Raw genomic sequence first — 5,642 nt, 5'->3', positions numbered from 1 at the left:
CTACTTCACTGTTTAATATTCAAAACTCCTTCCCTCCACCACGTCAATTCCAGTATTGGGGAATAATTCTATTTTGAGTAGCCGAGTTATTTAGAATTTGTTTCACATGAGGTGAGTGCATCCCATATGAAATCATGGCCTCGTTAAAATGTCTTAGGTCTATCAATTCTATAGAATGACATCCTATCTCGATATAACCCTGTTCCACACCTTGTTAGCAAGAACATACTGGATGACTACTGGGAAAGCTGATGGTGATTTCATCCCAAGCTGCCACTCCTCTAACTCTGCTGGGGAAGTTAGTTGAGATTAACCCTTTCTTTCAAACTCACTGTTTCCTCAGCCTGTCCTCCCATCTTTTCAGCCTTTCTCTGACCCAGCTGCCCTCTGCATAGTTTCTCTCCCTCCTTCCTTATGTGGGAGACCCCCACTTCTTGCTCAGTCACCAGGACTGAGCTCCTTTTGTTCTCTCTTTTCCTGTGTTCCTTGCCTCCCCAAAGCTTCCACCTCCAATCTTCCCAGTTGCACCTCCAATCCAGTGACCCTTTCAGAAAACAGAGAGCACACTGACCCCTTTTGTTTCCCATTTCAGCCATTTTTTATTTTTGTTTCTCAGGTCCCTCCATTTTCACCTGCAATTTTTCCAACTGCTCATCCATTATCCCAACCTGTTTTGAAGCTGAATATAGTAAGTAGAAAAAGACCCCCCCAAAAAGAAACCTCCTTCTGGGAGCAGAGGAGGGAGCTATCCCAGTGGTAGCAGCTGCAATAAACTTTTTGCGGGTGTCCTGAAAAGAATACCGTCCCTCTGGCCCCGGCTATTTCCTCTAGGGGTTTATACTCTTTTCCCACCCTTTCAACCCCCTAACCCTACATAGGAGAGAAAAAAGGATAAAGGAAAAAGGGGATGATGTTGTCAATAGACTACTCCCTGTTGATTAATGAGTCCAGGAGACCTGGGAGTGTAAACACACCACCAAACCAAACCCTAGCATTTATAGACCCTCTTTAAAGTCTCCAGGATTACAAATGTCTCACAATCACAGAAACTATTTGCAGATGGCAAAATCACATCCCTGTTAAAGCACAAGGTAAATCCTAGTCAGCTGCTGTGGACAGTCTGAAGCAACTGTGGACAGTCTGAAGCAGCTGTGGACAGTCTGAAGCAGCTGTGGACAGTCTGAAGCAGCTGTGGACAGTCTGAAGCAGCTGTGGACAGTCTGAAGCAGCCCTACACCCCACACCTGGGATTAAAACAAAAACATATTCTCATAACATTTCTGTTTTTCAAAGAAACCAAAGTTCTCAGTACAACAGATGTTTTCCTATTTCATCTGGCTTAAGGTCTTCCCTCCATCTCATTTCCAGCTTCCAGACCTCTATAAACATTTTAAGATTAGGATCCACATATGGGAGAGATGTGGAGGGTTTTTATTTTTAATTTTTTCTTTTTATTTTTTTGGGGGAGGGGGTCTGTGTTCCCTCACTCCGAATAATATTCTTCAGTTCCATTCATTTTCCTGAAAATTTAAAATTTCATTTTTTGTTATAGCTGAACAGTTTTATTATGCATATGCAACATTTTCATTATTTATCAGTTGATGCATCTAGGTTGAGTCAATTTCTTAGGTATCATGAATATAACAGCAATGAATATGAGTGAACAATTGTCTTTGTACTAGGACATGGAATCCTTTGGGTATATGTCTAGGAGGGGTATAGCCAGGTCATGTTGTAGTTTTAGCCTTTTGAGAAACTGTCATACTAATTTCCATAATGGCTGTACTGTTTTATACTCCTGGTGCCCTGGAACATATACCAGTTGCCTTCAAACTCACAAAGATCTGCCTGCCTCTGCCTCTGCCTCTGCCTCCTGAAGCTGGGGCTAACCCATGTGCCACTTGCCTGGCTTACATGCTTTGCTTCTGTAGCAGTAATATCTGGAATCTCTTCTTTATGAGACAAAGAGGTTTTTGATTGACACTGGGAGAAACTTGTTGTTTTCATGTCAACCAGTCATGGATAATTAGAGAAAGTTTAGTCATTGTCAAAAATAACCTTCAAGATTTAAAAAAAAAAAAAAAAAAAAAAAGAGAGGAGATGCCAGAAATGTAGCAACTGGTCCTGATCTCTGTCCTCTTGCCTAACTTCTCTTCTATGCTAAGTTGCTCTTAGCTATCACTGTTGGACCCTGCTTGCTCAAATTAACCCATTTATACTAATCTACACTCTGCCACAGGACTCGTTGCCTTCCTCAGTCCTGGCACCTGTTTCGTCCTCTGCATCTGGCTGGCAAAGCTCCAGTCTCCAACTCTTTCCAGGAGTTCCTATCTCTTCCCGGAAGTCCCGCCTACCCTCGTCTGCCTAGCTATTGGCCATTCAGCTCCTTTTTAAACCAATCAGAAGGTGCCTTAGATGAGTGAGGATGTAAAACAGTAGTGAGACAGTATGTGAAAAAGGAAAGAAATTCTGTTAAGCTAGTAGTGCTAAGGAGACAATATAGTCCCCTGCCCACAGAGGAATCCATGATTTGGCTCATGCCCATTGAACCAATGGGGAATGTAACAGGCCCCAGGCCTTAGCACAACTGACGCCATAATGTAGGTGCCATTTAGGCCTTGACAACTAGCACATAGGCAGCACCACCTGTCAAAATAAGAACAAAGACCTAATCCATCCAAGTCCATAGTTCTGGGAAAGTTCCTAAATGTACTAACCTTGCCTTTTGGCTTCTGTAGGTCTCCATCTGGCTAACTGCTCTTGCCAACTGAGGTATGTCAACCTAGCAAGTGGTTTTCGTGCTTAAAAGCTCACCCCATAAAAACCTTGGAACTACACTTGGGTCCTGACCACTCGGGTTTTCCCATGGTCACATAAATGGCGGCCTTGTGAGTGGACTTCCTACAGCTTATATATGCTCTAGTACCTTCCAGAACCAGAAGGCCAAGAGGCTGCTGTGCACTGGGGCAGAATTGCATACACAAGTTGGGAGGAGCCGTAGGACTCTCAGCTGAAGTTCTAAGGGCGCTCTCCGCATCCTTCTCTTCTGAGGGAATTCCAACAGTCAACAGGCTTGTTCCGGATGGCTGTTGGAAATGAGGTACTGATGATCTGATGAAGATGGCTGCCATTTGCTTGGAGGTTCTGTACTTACTGCCTCCCCCACTCCATCCTCCAGGGAGTACAGCTTCCATTCTGTGATGCGTAAATCTTGGTTTTCAATTTGATCAGATTTGGGCTCAAGTGACAAACATGCTTTTGTGCAGGTCTGAGGGAGGAGTGAGCAGTGCCTTCCAGCAGCCAGGATGAAAAGAGATCTGAGGGAAAGCTGCTTTTATTATTATTGTTTTTGTTGTTATCATCATTATTATTACTTGTCTGCTTTCTCTCCATGATGCAAGCCCATACCTTGCTGTTGCTGCTGAAGCCTGTTGGAGTAACATGTTTGTACACTGTGTGAAGATGTATCTCTGTCCTTCCTCACTCATCTAAGACACCTTCTGATTGGTTTAATAAGGAGCTGAATGGCCAATAGCTAGGCAGACGAGGGTAGGTGGGACTTCCGGGAAGAGATAGGAACTTCTGGAAAGAATCAGAGGCTGGAGCTTTGCCAGCCAGATGTGGCAGGAAGAAACAGGTTCTAGGACTGAGGAGGGCAACGAGTCCTGTGGCAGAGTGTAGATTAGTATAAATGGGTTAATTTAAGTCTGGAGCCAGTTGGGAACAAGCCTAAGCTAAGGCTGAACTTTCCTAACAATAAAAGGTCTCCAAGTCATTACTTAGGCGACTGGTGGGTCTAAGATAGTCATCGGTAGCAGCCACCAACCTTTACTGACATTGAAACCCAGCATCTTCTTTCTCTTTTTCTCCTTTCCTGTTTTATTTTTCTTGTTATGCATACATGGTCATGAAAAGTCTCCATGTTTTTTTACAGTTTATATTATTTTTTGAGATTTTATGCAACATGAAAGTCAGCATTCTTTGTCTTTCAAGTGTGTGCGAGGGGTAACAGCTCTCTGAGTCCTCCAGGCTTTCAGGATTGAGAATGGGGTCCAGTCTTTTGGACTGAGCAGCTACCAGCTCTTAGCCTCCTCAACACAAGGCAGAGGGCACCACAAACCAAGTCCACCAGCCTCATAACGCCCCTTTCCAATATATGCTAACCCTGTAGATTCTCTTCTGCCCTCTTCATAATGCCCCTTTCCAACATATGCTAACCCTATAGATTCTCTTCTGCCCTCTTCATAATGCCCCTTTCCAACATATGCTAACCCTGTAGATTCTCTTCTGCCCTCTTCACTAACAAATGCAGACACAGAAGAGTTTTAGAAGACTGTGCCACACAGGAAGCAGGTTGGCATTTTGAGAATGCCCTCATTAACTCATTGGAAGAGACTGGAGAAGGATTCATCTTGTAAATAGGACCCTTGGGTCTGTCTGTGCTGCTTTAGAACAAGGTCTGGGCTCCACCCTGGGATGGGAGAAACCTCCATTGTGGGGGCAGCAACTGCAACTGGATCTACCCTCTTTTTGTGTGCCCTTCCCCCAGTCTGGTGCAGGCTCATTCAAACCTTGCTCTGGCGCAGCCAGCTAGCCCACCTAGAGTGGAGCTTTCTGACCTAGGTGAAGTCTATTGTCCTGCCACTTCTGCAGAACTTTCTTCCTGAAAGAAGTCACCACCTGCTGAGTTACTGAGCCTGTCTGCCTGACAAGTTCCTGACAACCAACAAGATGCTGATGGCATTGAGGAAGATGGGGCCCCTCCCTTTATATACCCAGACTCTTAAGTAAACATTGGGCCTTGATCAGAAACCTGTCTTGGTCTCATACTTATTCTTCTCCTCCCATGTAGCCCCATCTTTCCATTCAGGGACCCCAGTTCACGTAGCTGGTGACAGCTACATTTTTGTGTGCTAGGCGGCAGCCTACTCCTATGTGAGGCTCATATGTCCTTTGATGGCCAGTGAGGAGAGTCTTTGGCACTGAGTCTTTGTAGTGCTGGCTTTGGGGCCGGGGGACCCACTTTGCTTCCCAGATGTCAGACAGTCTTATGGACAACGTGACCTTGCCAGCCTTGCCATTTGGTGAGAACTCACACTGTAAAAAGAAGGGAATCTTTTTACCCTGGGGTCTCCATGTTAAATAAGGACCAGGAAGGACTTAGTGTTGTTCATTCTCATAGACTCTAAAGACTGAAGTAGATGTGGAGAGGAGAACTTCTGAGGTGATTATTCTGGGACATTTTTAGATAATTGTCTATCTTAAGCATGGGTGATATAAAAATGAATGATGATCTAGTTACCTTCTGTCTTAATTACTGTTCTGTTGCCGTGAAGAGATGCTGTGATCAAGACAACTTATAAAGGGAGGCATTTAATTGTGTGTTGTTTGCAGTTTCAGAGGGTTAGTCTGAAATGGAAACTTCTAGCTTCTTTGGAAAGACAGTTACGTAACGTGATATTTTGCTGGGGCACACAGGTGAAAGGATGTCTCGCTAAAGCAGACACTTGAAAGAATTTTTTTTTTTCTGAAGCAGACACAGGTGAAAGGATGCATGATGAAGGAGTATAAATATGACCCCACAGACAGTCAGAACAAGAACATTAGTTTGGTTTGCTTAACCTCGCTATTCTTTACTAAGG

This window comes from Mastomys coucha, unplaced genomic scaffold (assembly GCF_008632895.1).
Source record: "Mastomys coucha isolate ucsf_1 unplaced genomic scaffold, UCSF_Mcou_1 pScaffold19, whole genome shotgun sequence".
In the NCBI taxonomy this organism is placed as follows: Eukaryota; Metazoa; Chordata; class Mammalia; order Rodentia; family Muridae; genus Mastomys; species Mastomys coucha.
This window is presented reverse-complemented; position numbering follows the sequence as displayed.